At 46.7% G+C, this 18,420-nt stretch overlaps 4 non-coding genes across 4 annotated transcripts; 3 read left to right on the forward strand and 1 right to left on the reverse strand.

Annotated features, from left to right (window-relative positions):
- The first annotated feature begins 1,086 nt into the window (after positions 1–1,086).
- trnak-uuu (transfer RNA lysine (anticodon UUU)) lies at positions 1,087–1,171 on the forward strand. Its single transcript is given in 2 exon segments — positions 1,087–1,123; positions 1,136–1,171. It is a non-coding gene; the product is annotated as a tRNA-Lys (tRNA).
- A 10,291-nt stretch (positions 1,172–11,462) lies between these two features.
- Positions 11,463–11,534, forward strand: trnaa-ugc (transfer RNA alanine (anticodon UGC)). The gene has a single exon. It is a non-coding gene; the product is annotated as a tRNA-Ala (tRNA).
- Positions 11,535–16,556: 5,022 nt separating this feature from the next.
- On the forward strand, positions 16,557–16,638 carry trnap-cgg (transfer RNA proline (anticodon CGG)). The gene has a single exon. It is a non-coding gene; the product is annotated as a tRNA-Pro (tRNA).
- Positions 16,639–17,660: 1,022 nt separating this feature from the next.
- On the reverse strand, positions 17,661–17,734 carry trnat-agu (transfer RNA threonine (anticodon AGU)). The gene has a single exon. It is a non-coding gene; the product is annotated as a tRNA-Thr (tRNA).
- Between the last annotated feature and the right edge of the window lie 686 nt (positions 17,735–18,420).

An 18,420-nucleotide genomic window follows, 5' to 3' on the forward strand; every position in this document is an offset into this window, starting at 1 on the left:
ATCAGGAAGTTCCGAGCCTCGGTTTTCAAATGAAATAACGCCCATCTCTCCAATCAACGACAGCCCAGAGAGAGTTTCATAATTTCAGCTCCCACTTTGCCCAAATCCTCCTTAAAGTACCGTGAAAAAATTGGCCTTTAGTCAATAATAATATAATTAAATGTTCTTATCTTCAGGGGCATTGTTTAAGATTTCACGGCTTTTAAAGGTCACTGCGGATGTTTAACGAATCGCCTCTTGGTTGGAGGCTTCTGTGTGGGAAAGATCAGGAAGTGATAATTGAGAGACCGAGGATGAAGCTGTTTGATGGGAGCACTGGGGACACAGACCGTGCGCGGCTCCAGTGGAGCAATCGGTCAGCGCGCGTTATTTCTACAATAATTATACACTCGAGAAATGCTGGGGTTGTGAGTTTCAGCGCCATCTAAAGTAATTGAACCTTCTAAACATTTTGACTGGAGTTCAAGGTACAACCGGTTCCACAACACATCGACTTCTTCATGTCCCCATGTGGGCACTGAGGCTCCTCGGGCCTCCCGTCTTGCAATAGCAGGCGAGAGTTTATTTGTTTATAGGAGGGAGAGGGGGCGATTGGCGAGAGCTGAAATGGTAAAGCGGCCGGCACGACATCTTTAAATCTGAAGAACCAAACACACAATTCTTCTTTCCGTGAAGCAGGGATTCATCGGTTTGAAGTGTCGTGTAGGGAAAATTCGGGAGGCAAATCTGCTGCCTGGTGTCACGGTGTAACGGGTGAAATTATTCAGCTTTCAATTGTTGATCGGCTGAAATGTCGAGAGGCCTTTTCCAGCTCCCGTGTGGAACAAGTTCAGCTTTTGAGCCATTGGGTAAAGTGTTTTTTTTAATTGCTGCTAACGAATGACAAAACATTTTGTACAAACAAGAAGAATTGTAAAATCACAAGTTCGCTGTCCATGTTTCTTACATCATGTTCAACAGAAACAAGGATTCTCCTCAACACGTTGCTGAAAATTGTAAACAGGAATTCTCCCCTTCTTCTCCATCGACAGGGATAATTCAGAGTCCCACCATGAATCTGTATGATGGAAACCAATCCAACAGCGAGCCTGGATAGCTCAGTCGGTAGAGCATCAGACTTTTAAAACAAGTAGTGATCTGAGGGTCCAGGGTTCAAGTCCCTGTTCAGGCTAAAAGTTTTAAAACAGCTGGCAAGTTCTGCTTTTCCAGTGGACCAACATCAGCGAAAGGAGCAAGAGTTGGCCATTCAGTCCCTCAAGCCTGCTCCGCCATTTGACAGCGTCATCGCTGATCTTCGGCCTCAACTCCACTTTCCCGACCTATCCCCATATCCCTTGAGTTCCTTTGTGTCCAAAATTCGATCTCCCTCAGTTTTGAATCTATTCAATGGCTCAGCATCCACAGCCCTCTGGGGTGGAGAATTCCAATGGTTCACAACCCTCTCAGTGAAGAAATTATTCCTCATCTCTGTACCAAATGGCCAGCCCCTTATCTTGAGATTATAACCATTAGTTCTGGACTCTCCAGCCAGGGGAAACAGCATCCCAGCATCTACCCTGCCAGGCCCTCTAACAATTTTACATGTTTCAATGAGAACACCTCATTATTGTAAACTCCAGAGAATATAGGCCCATTCTGCTCAATCTCTCCTCACAGGACAACCCTCTTATCCCAGGAATCAATCTCGTGAACCTTTGTTGCACCCACTCTAAGGCAAGTGTATCGTTCCGCAGGTAAGGAGATCAAAACTGTACACAGTACTCCAGATGTGGTCTCACCAAAGCCCTATATAATTACAGCAAGACTTCCTTATCCTTGTTCTCCAACCACCTCGCAATAAAGGCCAACATACCATTTGCTTTCCTAATTGCTTGCTGCATCTGCATGTTAACTTTCTGTGATCCGTGTACAAGGACACACAAATCCCTCTGAACACCAACATTTCATACTCTCTCACCTTTTAAAAGATATTCTGCTTTTCTATTCTTCCGACCAAAGTTAATAACCTCACATTTCCCCACTTTATACTTCATTTGCCAACTTCTAGCCCACTCACTTAACCTGTCTGTATCACTTTTCATCCTCTTTGTGTCCTCCTCACAGCTTACTTTCCCACCTCGTTTTGTATCGTCAGCAAACTTGGATACGTTACACTCGGTCCCCTCATCTAAGTCATTAATATAGATTGTAAATATCTGAGGCCCAAGCACTGATCTTCACGGCACCCCACTAGTTACAACCTGCCAACCCCAAAATGACCTGTTTATTCCGACTTTCTGTTTTCTGTCCGTCAACCAATCCCCAATCCAGGCTAATATATTACCCAGAATCCCATGAGCCCTAATCTTGTTCAACAAACTTTTGTGTGGCACCTTATCGAATGCCTTTGGAAAATCCAAATGTACGACATGCACTGGTTCTCCCTTATCTACCCTGCTATCTAAACCCTCAAAACCTCTAATAGATTTGTCAAACACGATTTCCCTTTCATAAAACCGTGTTGCATGTGCCTAATCATATTATGATTTTCTAAGTGCCCTGTTACCACGTCCCTAGTAATAGATTCTCGCAATTTCCCTACTACTATTGTCAGGCTAAAGGTTCTGTAGTTCCCTGTTTTCTCTCTCCCTCTTTCTTGAATAACGGGGTTACATTTGGTACCTTCCAATCCATGGGGATCTTTCTAGTATCATGGGAACTCTGGAAGATAAAACCAGTGCATCCACTTTCTCTGCAGCCACCTCTTTTTAAACCCAAGGATGTCAGCCATCAGGTCCAAAGAATTTGTCAGCTTTTAGTCCCATTAATTCCTCCAGTACTTTTTCTTTACTAATCTTAATTGCTTTAGGTTCCTGTACATTTCCAGCACCCTGCACATTTGTAGCATGACTTCACTGCTTTTATGCTCCATCCCCCTAGACATAAAAGCCAATATTCCGTTTGCCTTCCGGATTACCTGCTGCACCTGTATGTTGAATTTTGTCTTTCTTGCACGAGGAAACCCAGATCCCTCCGTACTGCAGCATTTTGTAGTATTTCTCCATTCAAATAAAAAAGCAAAATATTTTTTTCCTCCCAAAGTGAATGACTTCACATTTTCCCACATTATATTCCATCTGCCAATTTTTTGCCCATTCGCTTAACCTGTCAATATCCCTTCGCAGACACGTTGTGTCCTCATTGCAACTTGCTTTTCCACCTATCTTTGTACCATCAGCAAATCTGGCCACAAGACACTCTGTTCCTTCATCCAAGTCATTGACATACATTGTAAATAATTGAGGCCACAGTACTGATCCCTGCAACACCCCACGAGTTATATGAAATGCCTATAAATTTCCGCTCCTCCTATTGGTCCGGAACTCTCCTTAATCGCCAGGCGGGATTAATTGTGAGACTGGCGGTCCCGAGGTGCATTTGGAAAATAAACATTAATTGAACCCTTCAGTTGCAACATTTAATAAAACGAAATTAATAAAAGTCACTGAAATTTTTTTTTCTGGAGTTCACCAAATTCGGGGTGGAGGGGGGAGGGCTTCTATGCTGTGTGTTTGTGCCGGTTTTAATGGCTCGAAGCGCTGGGGTTTCAGTTTATTTTATTATCCTTGGTCCAAACGCGCTCTCCCTGCTTCCAATGTCTTTGTTTTTCGGCCTGATATTAAGATCATCAATGGAGGCTGCATCACCCAGCATGCAGCGCGGTTCAGATTGTGCCCTATCTGAATCAGTGGAGCACATCGCGCAGGCGCAGTAGTGACTCATTACCGGGCAGTGTGTCCTGAGCATGCGCGGCCAGTCGAGGCTGCGGGAGGAGCGCGTTCGGTGCAGGTCAGAGGATCGGAGCAAGAGGCTCAATAAACCCCGGGGCCCGGGTCCGGGCTCAGGCCCAGGCTCAGGCTTTACAAACCCCGAGTGCGGCCCCAGACCCGAATATAAAACAGTGAACATTATCCCCCCCTCACTACCCGCCGGGAAATGAAGGGGAAATGGGGATCGGTCAGGGAGCGTCTGTAAATGAAGGGGAAATGGTGATCGGTCAGGGAGCGTCTGTAAATGAAGGAGAAATGGTGATTGGTCAGGGAGCGTCTGTAAATGAAGGATAAATGGTGATCGGTCAGGGAGCGTCTGTAAATGAAGGAGAAATGGTGATCAGTCAGGGAGCGTCTGTAATTAAAGGAGAAATGGAGATCGGTCAGGGAGCATCTGTAATTGAAGGAGAAATGGTGATCGGTCAGGGAGCGTCTGTAAATGAAGGAGAAATGATGATCGGTCAGGGAGCGTCTGTAAATGAAGGAGAAATGGCGATCGGTCAGGGAGCGTCTGTAATTGAAGGAGAAATGGAGATCGGTCAGGGAGTGTCTGTAATTGAAGAACTGGTGATCGGTCAGGGAGCGTCTGTAAATGACGGAGAAATGTGATTGGTCAGGGAGCATCTGTAAATGAAGGAGATATGTGATTGGTCAGGGAGCGTCTACAAATGAAGCAGAAATGATGATCAGTCAGGGAACGTCTTTAAATGAAGGAGAAACGGTAATCGGTCAGGGAATGTCTGTAAATTAAGGAGAAATGGTGATCAGTCAGGAAACTTCTGTAAATGAAGGAGAAATGATGATCGGTCAGTGATCGTCTGTAAATGAAGGAGAAATGGTGATCTCTATATCTTTATTCATCCGAGCTCGAGCTTTGGATGCTGTTCCTTTCCTCCTCGTGGGAATCTGTCCACTCTGGACCCAAACCAACTCCTCCTTGAAGGCCTCCCACTGTTCAATTACTGTTCTGCCTGACAATTTTTGATTCCAATTCACCTGGACAAGATCCCTTTTTAACTCACTGGAATTAGCCCTCCTCCAGTTCAGAATTTTCACATTTGACTGTCCCCTGTCCTTTTCCATAAATATTCTAAACCTAATGAGATTATGATCACTGCTGCCCCACTGAAACATGCTCCACCTGCCCCACTTCATTCTCCACACCGAGCCCACTGCTGTACTCACACTCTCTCACACTCACTCTCTCACACTCACTCCCTCACATTCACTCTTTCATACTCACTCACATTCACACACATTCACTCTCTCACACTCTCTCACATTCACTCACATTCACTCTCTCACTCACTCACATTCACTCTCACATTCACTCACACACTCACTCACACTCACTCTCTCACATTCACACTCTCACTCTCTCTCTCACACTCACATTCACTCTCACATTCACTCTCTCACATTCACTCTCTCACATTCACTCTCTCACATTCACTCTCTCACACTCACTCTCTCACATTCACTGTCTCACATTCACTCTCTCACACTCACTCTCTCACATTCACTCTCTCACATTCACTCTCTCACACTCACTCTCTCACCCTTTCACTCATGGTTTCGGGCCACTGAAAGATGATGCGATGAGTTTGGATTTCAGCACAGGGAAGAGGGAGATTGTGTGGGACGGGGATTTACAGCGTTGAGGCACAAGAGAGGAAAGAAGGTTTTGTAGAAACTAGAATTGTCTGTTCTGAATTTCTACCCTGTACTTACAGTGATGACTTTTATAAACTCCTTTATAGGGTATTAGATGGGGAGGATTTGCAGAGGGAAACTCAAACCAAACAGCACGCCAAGATCTGACAGTCACTCGATTCATCAGGACCTGAATGTGGAAGGAGAAATGTTTGTCTGTTCTAACTGTGGGAGAAGATTTCAAACATCAGTGTGAGTGGAAAAGCACCAAGACACACACACCCGAGTGAGAGTGTTCCAGTGCACTGACTGTGGAAAGAGCTTTAACCAGTTACACAGCCAGAAAAAACATCGCACCATTCACAGCGGGGAGAAACCGTACACGTGTTCTGTGTGTGGACGAGGCTTCAACTGATTGTCCAACCTGAAGAGACACAAGGACACCCGGACCACGGAGAAACCGTGGAAATGTGGGGACTGTGGGAAGGGATTCAATTACCCGTCCAGGCTGGAAACTCATCGACGCAATCACACTGGGGAGAGGCCGTTCACCTGCTCCGTGTGTGGGAAGGGATTCACTCGATCATCCACCCTGCTGACACACCAGCGAGTTCACACTGGGGAGAGGCCGTTCTCCTGCTCCGTGTGTGGGAAGAAATTCACTCATTCTTCCACCCTGCTGACACACCAGCGAGTTCACTCCGATGAGAGACCTTTTAAATGTTCCGACTGTGAGAAGAGGTTTAAAAGCAAAAGGAATCTGCTGACACACCAACGCACTCACACTGGGGAGAGGCCGCTCACCTGCTCCGTGTGAGGGAAGGGATTCACTATTTCATCCAAACTGCTGACACACCAACTTGTTCACACTGGGGAGAGACCTTTTTAATGTTCTGACTGCACGAAGAGCTCTAAATACAGATACAAATTGTGAAGACATCGACACACTCACGCCAGGGAGAGGCCGTTCACCTGCTCCCTGTGTAAGAAGAGATTTACTCGGTCATCACACCTGCTGAGACACCAGCGAGTTCACACTGATAAGAGACCTCTGAAATATTCTGACTGTGAGAAGGGATTTAAAACAAATGATCTGAAACACCAACACACTGACACTGGGGACTGTTCACCTGCTCCGTGTGTGGGAAGGGATTCACGAATTCATCCCACCTTCTGAGACATCAACTTGTTCACACTATTGAGTGACCTTTTAATGCAGTAACTTTGAGAAGAGCTTTAAAAGCAGAAATGAACTGCTGACACATCAACTCACGCACATTGTGGAGAGACTGTTCACCTGCTCCGTGTGTGGGAAGGGACTCACTCAGTCATCACATGTGCTGAGACACCAGCGAATTCACAAGTGACTGCAGGGGTTGGATTCTGCAGTTAATCACATCCAGGACTGAACTACGGTGTTTAGAGTCAGGAAGAACAACGTGTAAGGATTAACCCATTAACAGATAGAATTTAGTATAATTATAATCAATAGTAGAAGTAGAACAAAATGTACTGTGAATCTATGTATCGATAAATGTAAACTGTACTGTGTATTAATATAGAATGAACCATGTAACGTGTATTCAATAAGAAAGTGGGCCGAGAAGGATGCATGATGGTTATTATAGTCAAGTTTGCAGTTAAAACTAAAAGGATGCTGACAACAGTAAAGTGGGAATGAACAGACCTAAGGGAGGAATGTGCTGTAATAGCATAATGTCTAAAAGACATGTAGATAAAGGGACTGAAGGTTCATTAAATCAAGGAGTCACTCAGGCTCAGGCCTCTCTATCTCGAGCCTCCACAAGCCAGTGAGCAGAAGTCTGTTTATACAAACGGTTCTGTGAAGGCTCGCAATGTGAACTCTAAATAAGGTTCTGTTAAGTCTGTAACAACAAGGCACAGATGGGACCAGGAGTTATGCTTGGAATGTAACTTCTGAAGGTTGAGATACATGAATATTGGTCAGGCTGAGAGATGTGGATGTGAGAGTGAACTGCTCATAAACTGAAAAAGGGAATAAGAAGAGACCTCAAAAGCTGAGGAAGGCGCACAAGATTCTGGCAAGGAAGAAGAGAACTTTTCAGTCAACAGATCACAGCAAGAGAGAGAGAGAGACCGCACCGTAGTCACTTGGAGGGATAGAGAGAGAGAGAGAGAGAGAGACGGCACCGTAGTCACTTGGAGGGATAGAGAGAGAGAGAGAGAGAGACCGCACCGTAGTCACTTGGAGGGATAGAGAGAGAGAGAGACCGCACCGTAGTCACTTGGAGGGATAGAGAGAGAGAGAGAGACCGCACCGTAGTCACTTGGAGGGATGGAGAGAGAGAGAGAGAGAGACCGCACCGTAGTCACTTGGAGGGATAGAGAGAGAGAGAGAGAGACCGCACCGTAGTCACTTGGAGGGACAGAGAGAGAGAGAGAGACCGCACCGTAGTCACTTGGAGGGATAGAGAGAGAGAGAGAGAGACCGCACCATAGTCACTTGGAGGGATAGAGAGAGAGAGAGAGAGAGACCGCACCGTAGTCACTTGGAGGGATAGAGAGAGAGAGAGAGACCACACCGTAGTCACTTGGAGGGACAGAGAGAGAGAGAGAGAGACCGCACCATAGTCACTTGGAGGGATAGAGAGAGAGAGAGACCGCACCGTAGTCACTTGGAGGGATAAAGAGAGAGAGAGAGAGACCGCACCGTAGTCACTTGGAGGGATAGAGAGAGAGAGAGAGAGACCGCACCGTAGTCACTTGGAGGGATAGAGAGAGAGAGAGAGAGAGACCGCACCGTAGTCATTTGGAGGGATAGAGAGAGAGAGAGAGAGAGACCGCACCGTAGTCACTTGGAGGGATAGAGAGAGAGAGACCGCATCATAGTCACTTGGAGGAATAGAGAGAGAGAGAGAGAGACCGCACCGTAGTCACTTGGAGGGATAGAGAGAGAGAGAGAGAGACCGCACTGTAGTCACTTGGAGGGATAGAGATAGAGAGAGAGACCGCACCGTAGTCACTTGGAGGGACAGAGAGAGAGAGAGAGAGAGACCGCACCGTAGTCACTTGGAGGGATAGAGAGAGAGAGAGAGACCGCACCGTAGTCACTTGGAGGGATGGAGAGAGAGAGAGAGAGAGACCGCAACGTAGTCACTTGGAGGGATAGAGAGAGAGAGAGAGAGAGACCGCACCGTAGTCACTTGGAGGGATAGAGAGAGAGACCGCACCGTAGTCACTTGGAGGGATAGAGAGAGAGAGAGAGACCGCACCGTAGTCACTTGGAGGGATAGAGAGAGAGAGAGAGAGAGACCACACCATAGTCACTTGGAGGGATAGAGAGAGAGAGAGAGAGACCGCACGGTAGTCACTTGGAGGGATAGAGAGAGAGAGAGAGAGAGAGACCGCACCGTAGTCACTTGGAGGGATAGAGAGAGAGAGACCGCACCTTGGTCACTTGGAGGGATAGAGAGAGAGAGACCGCACCGTAGTCACTTGGAGGGATAGAGAGAGGGAGAGAGAGACCGCACCGTAGTCACTTGGAGGGATAGAGAGAGAGAGAGAGAGAGACCGCACCGTAGTCACTTGGAGGAATAGAGAGAGAGAGAGAGAGAGACCGCACCGTAGTCACTTGGAGGGACAGAGAGAGAGAGAGAGAGACCGCACCGTAGTCACTTGGAGGGATAGAGAGAGAGAGAGAGAGACCGCACCGTAGTCACTTGGAGGGATAGAGAGAGAGAGAGACCGCACCGTAGTCACTTGGAGGGACAGAGAGAGAGAGAGAGAGACCGCACCGTAGTCACTTGGAGGGATAGAGAGAGAGAGAGAGAGAGAGAGACCGCACCGTAGTCACTTGGAGGGACAGAGAGAGAGAGAGAGAGACCGCACCGTAGTCACTTGGAGGAATAGAGAGAGAGAGAGAGAGAGAGACCGCAGCGTAGTCACTTGGAGGGACAGAGAGAGAGAGAGAGACCGCACCGTAGTCACTTGGAGGGATAGAGAGAGAGAGAGACCGCACCGTAGTCACTTGGAGGGACAGAGAGAGACCGCACCGTAGTCATTTGGAGGAATAGAGAGAGAGAGAGAGACCGCAGCGTAGTCACTTGGAGGGACAGAGAGAGAGAGAGAGACCGCAGCGTAGTCACTTGGAGGAATAGAGAGAGAGAGAGAGACCGCAGCGTAGTCACTTGGAGGAATAGAGAGAGAGAGACCGCACCGTAGTCACTTGGAGGGATGGAGAGAGAGAGAGAGAGACCGCACCGTAGTCACTTGGAGGGATAGGGAGAGAGAGAGAGAGACCGCACCGTAGTCACTTGGAGGGATAGAGGGAGAGAGAGAGAGAGAGACTGCACCGTAGTCACTTGGAGGGATAGAGAGAGAGAGAGAGAGACCGCACCGTAGTCACTTGGAGGGATGGAGAGAGAGAGAGAGACCGCACCGTAGTCACTTGGAGGGACAGAGAGAGAGAGAGAGAGAGAGACCGCACCGCAGTCACTTGGAGGGACAGAGAGAGAGAGAGAGAGAGACCGCACCGTTGTCACTTGGAGGGATAGAGAGAGAGAAAGAGAGAGACCGCACCGTTGTCACTTGGAGGGATAGGGATAGAGAGAGAGAGAGAGACCGCACCGTAGTCACTGGGAGGGACAGAGAGAGAGAGAGAGAGAGACCGCACCGTAGTCACTTGGAGGGATAGAGAGAGAGAGAGAAAGACCGCACCGTAGTCACTTGGAGGGATAGAGAGAGAGAGAGAGAGAGACCGCACCGTTGTCACTTGGAGGGACAGAGAGAGAGAGAGAGAGACCGCATCGTAGTCACTTGGAGGGATAGAGAGAGAGAGAGAGAGACCGCACCGTAGTCACTTGGAGGGATAGAGAGAGAGAGAGAGAGACCGCACCGTAGTCACTTGGAGGGACACTCCTCAGGTTTCAAGGAACACTCACTATTTCTCTTTGTTAAGTCTCACCTTTTTGCACTAATTGTGACGTGATTAATAAATCGGTTTTGCCTTTAACCGTAATACCAGTACCAGTGGTGATCTTGTTGTTGTCAGGAACCAGTCCTGAGATTAGATCAGATTATAATCCTGAAAATAGTGGTTCAAATCCTACAATTGGCGACCACGAAGGGACTATTTCTGACAACAGCTAAAACCTGGTGGGGGATAGTTACATAATATAAATTGATTATTTCTCCAGTAAAATGCAGTGAGTGGGGGATAGTTACATAATATGAATTGATTATTTCTCCAGTAAAATGCAGTGAGTGGGGGATAGTTACATAATATAAATTGATTATTTCTCCAGTAAAATGCAGTGAGTGGGGGATAGTTCCATAATATAAATTGATTATTTTTCCAGTAAAATGCAGTGAGCGGAGTGCACACCCACCACGGGTGGCCTCATAAAATGAGGACAATCAGTTCTTTCCTTGGTTAGAGTTTTATGCAATCTGGGGATTTAGTTCAGTGATCGAGCGCATGTTTTGCATGTGTTGAGGTCCTGGGTTCAACTCCCACCATCTTCCTAATTAATTTTCCACCAGAATTCCCCACGGAAAGTTGAATGACGCTTTTTGAGCTCAGCGAGTTCCAACTTCTGAGGCTCCACAAGCATTAAATTGTCCCGGAGCGGGACTTCATCTCACGGTCCCCTCAACAGCTCAACTCAAAGCAGCCGCCGACTGAGGGGAATGTGTGACGGTGCAATATCGAGCGAGCAGTCCCAGCTCTTGTTCCTGTTTGACGCTCTGTCATTCTTCCATCTCACTTTATGATTCAGAGGTTGGATTTCAGCCTTGTCACTGACCATTAGCGATTGGGTTTTTTATTTCCGCAGACTTTTTTTTTGGAAAGTTCAAAGTAAAGAGGAGCAGAAACCCCGTGAACTGAAGCAGAGGTTGAACATTGTGAACACGCGGGACCGCTGGGCATCTCGATATCCTGGAGAGACGGAGCAGAAAGCTCACGGCTTCACTTCTAAAGTGTCTGCTTGTTTATTTCTCAGGTACCTTTTGACCCGTGGGGATGTCGCTCAGTGGAAGAGCGCATGCTTTGCATGTATGAGGTCCCGGGTTCAATCCCCGGCATCTCCAAACAAGTTACATTTCAAATTTTGGATTCAACTGTGAGAATATCATCTGAGACTCGCCTCACATTGACACACAAGGAGAGACAAGAGTTTCTTCACCTCGCGAAAAACCGAACGCTCCGCACAGAATATAATTCAATGGGAGAGCGCCCACGGTGTTTCAATGGCTCCCATCTCATGGTTGATCAGCTTGCCCAGTGATCGATTATTTCCAGTTTCACAGATTGGGGGGAAGCAGCGGATCGGCGTTCCGACCACAAAGAGGGAAGAATAGTCTGGATGTTGGGAGCTTCTTCTTTTCCCAGAGAGGACTGAGCATCTGGAATGTATTCCCGGCTGGTGCGGTGGGTGCTGACTCTCTCTGGTGCGGTGGGTGCTGACTCTCTCTGGTGCGGTGGGTGCTGACCCTCTCTGGTGTGGTGGGTGCTGACCCTCTCTGGTGCGGTGGGTGCTGACTCTCTCTGGTGCGGTGGGTGCTGACTCTGACTCTCTCTGGTGCGGTGGGTGCTGACTCTGACTCTCTCTGGTGCGGTGGGCGCTGACTCTGACTCTCTTTGGTGCGGTAAGTGCTGACTCTCTCCCTGCCTTCTCGAGGGATCTGGACCGGTTCTTGACTGGGGCAGAGATCGCATCATATGGAAGGTGAGTGGTTTTACAGTTAACCTACGCATGGTCAGTGTGATCCACTGGACTCGATTCGATAGCCTGAGGGAGTCGGGGAGGAATTTCCCAGAATTTCCCCTCCTGATTGGCCCTGGATTTTTTTCTGGTTTGTAACCGCTCCCAGGAGATTCCATGTTCCCGGTGGGTGGGGCTGGTGGTGTGTGTAGGAAGTGTCCAGTCACGATGCTCCAGGCATGTGGGGCAGGATTGATGAACGAGCTGGTCTTTTCCTGCCCGTCATGTCCGTCTGCAACCCCAGATCGTCAAGGTGTTTTTCGTGAAGTGATCTTTAAACACAAAACCCTCACCTGGGACAAGTCCTGCGTCCGTCTATAGTGAAATGAGACTCAATGCTGTCTGTGCCTCACCTTGTCCTCCTCCTTTTACATTATTGTATTGTCCGCACACAGTGATATGTTTGGTTAAGTTGAAAATACAAATTATCCGCTCTGGGCTCCTCCAGTCTCTCTGTGTTTCTCTCTCTTCCTAAACTGACTGACTGTCGGATAATAGTAACTGGTGTCCTCTCCATCCCGTTCTCAACACCCAGACACGACTAGTTACTGAATAAATTCAACACTCACAGACAGTCCAGTGTCAGACAGTTACAGACGGTTTCTCTCTACCTTTCCTGACAGGACTGGCCAATGATGAATGCCCCGTCAGACCGGCTGATATACAGTAAAAGGGACAGTGACCGTCTCACCAATAGCACCGGAGGTCTGTTCACAGACACAGAATCAGTCTTTCCCTTTCTATCAGTGTGTCTATATTACGCTCAGTCACAGTATCCCGCCTCCTTGTACAGCACTAGGGAGAGAGAAAGACAGACAGACAGAGAGACAAACAGACACAGTATCAGTCTCACACTTCCCATCAGTGTGTCCGTTTCACACTCAGTAACAATATTCCACCTTCATGTACAGCGGTAGAGAGAGATAAAAACAGACAGGCACAGTATCAGAATTACACTTCCTGTCAGTGTCTCTGTATCACTCTCAGGAACAGTCTCCCACCTTCATAATCTGTACAAAAGAGAGAGAGAGAAACTGACCTGTAATGTCCCGTTTTCACCCAGTAACAAATTGGAAAATATTCCATTCCAAATGCTATTCCAAGGTGGAGTGACAGAAGATGCAGTCTCATCTCTCACTGATATTATTTCAGAGACAGACACATTATTAATCCCACTCTCAGGGACAGTGTCACACATTTAACCCTCTCTTGCATGTTGTCCCCTCTGCAATCTTGCAGCTCAGGGCCGTTCTGTATTACTCTCAGTGACCGAGAGTTTCACTCCGATTGAAATAAACTGGGACTGTTGCTGCCTGATATTAATCCTACACGGTCCCAGCAAATACACCAACTCCCACTTTCCTCCCCCGTTTCTCCAGGATTGGTTTGAGGAATCCTCCCTCCAGTTTCGGAGTCAAACGTTACTTTATCAGTTAGGGAGCCAAGAATGAACAGAACCCATTGGCTCATTCCACAGCCGCCCACTTTATCTCTGAAAGACTCTTTCCCATCAAAAGAGCCCGAGAGAAACAGCAGGGATGGAAACCTCGAGTTTAATAGTTGGAGATTGTAAAGTCAGTCTGGATTCCAGCGTTAGGCACTGGTGGAATCCCATCTGTTTCCCATTCTGGTGCCTGTTCCTGCACTGCCTGTGGAGCCCATTCCCTCTGACCTTTCCCCCAGACCCACTTCCTTTGCTCAGACAGGCGGGAATGGAGAGATCACGGCCCCCGGGGGAAGGGAGCAAAGAGCAGCCTCGTTACAGCAGCTCATCGCTCCGGGACCGTGTCCGCAGATGGGCTCAGAGATCGGCATTGAGTCCGGGGGAAGGGCAGGGGGAGTCCGGGGGCTGTTTGTAAGAGGCGGAGTGGATCAGGAACTGGTCCCGGAACATGGAGTGAGAGGGGGGGAAGGGAGAGGTCATTCTCGGGCTGTGTGTGGACAGGGTGTGTCCAGGGGAAGGGAGAGAGAATGGGAAGAACCTGCTATTAAAACCATTGCTGCTTTCACTCCCCAAACCAGGAGTGAATGGTCCTGGTTTAGTTCCAGTCTCACCCTGTTTATTGTTATTGGACAGTGAAGAGTGGAAACAGAGCCGGACAGTAAGGATGTGGGGAGTTATACAAAGAGCATCTATTGCAGGCATCAGGTGAGAAGTGTGAAGGACACAATTTAAACAGTGGCTGTTTGGTTTCGGTTGAACGGTTAGTCCCATGGGAGAGGGAATTAGAAACCTCACCTGGACAAAGGTCCCTGCCCCATCGGGTAGTCCCATTCATGGATCAGTGCAGGGGTTGGGTTGTGTCTGGATGTCACTAAATTGTTGTAAAATAGCCCAACACATCCGGTGTGCAGAAGCTGAGTGCTGCAGTGGAGTCAGACACTGACACTGTTTGTATCACTGGTTTTCATTTGTGGATATTCAAAATGATCATTAGAGATATTAAACTGATCACTTTTCCATTTTCAACCTCACCGTTTCTTGAGTTACAAGAGATAATTTTCTTTCCACAGGCGAATCCTTGAATGATCCAGAATGAATGTGATGTTTCCTCCACCCAAGGCACAAGGAGGAGTGCAGCCAGCTCCTTCTCACACACAGGAGGTACATTATCACCCACAGAGCACAGAGACACAGACAGGTCATCAGTTCCACAGTCTCAGACAGTAGAAGTAGTCAGTCCCACACTGATCCCAAGTTCCAGAGACACAATTTCAATCCAACATTCAAACAGAGCGGGTGAGGCAGACACTCTTCCATTTGCCCCGAACTCTGTCCCGCTGACAGGTAGATACAAAAATCCCAGTCCAAAATCACACTCTCAGATCGAAAGGCACTGTGTCAATCTCACAATAGGGCAACATAGCTACGAATTAAATACCAGAGAGAAATCACACATGGTATCCGATTGAAAGGGACAGAATGAATCCTAATAATGTACCCGAGATTCCAATTGAATACTAGCCCAGAACTCTCTCACACATGACTTTAATACATGAAATATCCATTCGAAAAGTGAACCATTTGCTACAAATTGCAAACAAATCCAAACCTCACGTACAGTATCGATTGAGAAATACTGAAAGATAGTAAACCTGAGAAACAAATTAGATACCTGTTCAGAATGCACTCGTTGAATGAAATTTAAAGATAGAGTATCAATTCTATTAGTGCAGACTGAGATACACATTATATACCAGTCCAATAATCTCATACAGTATTAGACTGAAAGATACAGTATCAATTCCATTTCTACAGACTGATCTACACATTACAAACCAATTCAAAAATGTCACCTTATCAGTTTGAAAGATTCATTATCATCCACAATAGTACTCACAGAGATGCAGATTTAATAGTGGTCCAAAAAGCACACAAATTATCTGATTAAAACCTCCAACATTAAATCCTAAAGTTCGTCCATATTTACAAATTAAATAAGGAGTAAAACTCTTCAAACATTAAGATATTAAAGCTGAAGTATTGAACGCAATAATGTAATCTGAGAGAATAATTACGTACAGATTCAGAATGAAACTCATATTCAGATACAGTACCAGAGACACACAGACACAGAATGAATCCAACACTCACAGATACAGAAGGAATCCCAAACTCACATACAGTACTAGAGACTGACAGACACAGAGTTAATCCCACACTCTCATCAAGTACCAGGGACTGATAGGTACAGTATGAATCCCACACTAACATGCAGTATGAGTAACTGCATATTTTGGATGAATTCAACTCCCACATACAGTACTGGGGACTGTATATAAAGAATGAGTCCCACACTCACATGGAGAAACAGAGACTGACAGATACCGAAAGAATCCCACACTAACACACAGTATGAGAGACTGCCTATAAAGAATGAATCACAAACTCTCACACACACTGCTGACAAGACAGAGAATGAATCCCAAACTCACACACAGTATCAGTGAGTGACAGATACAGAATGAATCCCACACTCACACACAGTACCAGAGACTGAGAGACACAGAATGAATCCCACTAAACTATCAGGGAATCAGCACAGACCAGGGATCAGGGCCTTTACCCAGTAAACTATCAGAGAGTCAGCTCAGACCAGGGATCAGGGCCATTACCCAGTAAACTATCAGAGAATCAGCACAGACCAGGGATCAGGGCCTTGACCCAGTAAACCATCAGAGAGTCAGCACAGACCAGGGATCAGGGCCTTTACCCAGTAAACTATCAGAGAATCAGCACAGACCAGGGATCAGGGCCTTTCACCTGTCGGAGAGAACATTGTATCACAGATCGCTTGTGATAAACCTACACATTCTGATTTACAGCCGTGCATAACAGCTGTTTGTAGCTGCGATGGCCGAGTGGTTAAGGCGTTGGACTCGGAATCCCCTGGGGTTTTCCTGCGTACGTTCGAATCCTGTTCGCAGCGCTACTTCTTAAAGTTATGTTTACTGCTCAAATAACGATGAACTGGAGTTGACGAACCGCATTCCCTCTCTCAGAGAGACTCTCCAACGCGGCTCATGCTTTTAATTCGGAGCACAATGGTCTCTTGCAAAATTGCAAGACACGTGAAGGAATCTCTCCCAAGCTCCATCTTAAGTTCTGCCCGTTCGCAGAACTTGACATTGATCCTATTTCTTCCTCTACTTTGATCCCACCTTGTCTCTGTCTCTTGACTCTCCGTGTTTTTCCCTCATGGACTTCTCAGGCTTCGTTGAACGGCCACGGATGATCGAACCTGGAACACCGGCAGTGAAGGGTAAAGATGGAAAGACTGAGACGGGGGGAGTGGCGAGAGGGTGGATTTGGAATTCCTGAGCGACCGCACTGCGCATTTTTCAGATCTGCTTGGAGCACCAATCCCTTCAATTCATCACTTACAGGGACAATTCGATTCGCGGTTTCTTTTCCCTGAGCTTGGCGAGATCTTAAAAATTGAAAGCGACCAACATCAAAGCGAACCTCGTCACCGACATGATCACAGATACAGAGCGGCCACACTCTGCTTCAGTGAGGGGAAAACCCAGAGCGGTTTCAAGGTTGAATGTAATTGGAAGCAAAGCTCTTTCAATGAAAGTGCAGGTCATTGAGGTGCCTTTAAAGTCCTGATTGTTTGAACTGAATTTCTTTCAAAAGCGCTTGAGATTCAGGTGGAGTGATTTGGGGACTCCTTTTCCCTCTTCGCAAAACTTTGAACCGCAGATCAAGATCCAAAGTCCAGGGCTAAATTAGGGTTTCTCCAGGGTATGAAACATCGAATCGAGAATTGTACCCCGACCTTAACGAGCCCAGAAACAAGAACGTGTCACGGACACATTCTGTGAGAGGGCTGTCTGTATGATGAAAAGGCATTTTTGAAAAGACCTCCTGATCAGTTCCGTGTTGGATCCTGAACAAAACACAGCACTGTGAGCTTCTCAAATTCACTAAACACCATGAATTACACAAAGGCACCGCTGGGAGTTGAACCCAGGATCTCCTGTTTACTAGACAGATGCTTTAACCAACTAAGCCACGGTGCCAATTCATGGTACTGTCTCTCACCTCCTCTCATTAATATCTATCAGCTACACGTCACATTCTGTTGTGGGCTCAGACTGTTTGATCTTTGTCGATTTCACTTGCCCGTTTCCCTGTGAATCCCGATACTGACTGCGTTTCAAGCTGTGTTTATCTTTCTGTGTCCATCAGTGCTTTGATACACGAATGAATATTTGTGCTTGTGTTTGTTTGTTACTTTAAATAAATTAGGGATGGACAATTCTCGCTCTGACACTGAAGAACTAATTGAGCAAATTTCACAGTGAAGTGTTGTTGATTGTGGTGCTGAAACTAAAAAAAAATCGTAAAAGGTGCAAAGAGAGAAAACGAGAAAAACTTGTGAATGAAATTAAGGACAACTTTCAAGGTTTTCACACGTACATTAAGAGAAAGAAGGGTGACTAAGAGTAATGTGGGCCCCTTAAAGACAGATGGAGGTGATATTGTAATTGAAAAATCAGGAAATGGCAGACTTGCTAAATCCTCACAGAAAAGCATGAGGATAATAAACCAGAGACACGAGGAAAACTGAAAATAAATCAAGGGGATTCAGTGTCAGTAAAATAATGGTATTGGAGAAAACAATTAGACTAAAGATAGACAAATCTCCAGGACCTGATGTTTACCATCCCAGGGGACTAAGGGGAATAGGTGAGGAAATTGTACA

The sequence above is a fragment of the Heptranchias perlo genome, unplaced genomic scaffold (assembly GCF_035084215.1).
Source record: "Heptranchias perlo isolate sHepPer1 unplaced genomic scaffold, sHepPer1.hap1 HAP1_SCAFFOLD_702, whole genome shotgun sequence".
In the NCBI taxonomy this organism is placed as follows: Eukaryota; Metazoa; Chordata; class Chondrichthyes; order Hexanchiformes; family Hexanchidae; genus Heptranchias; species Heptranchias perlo.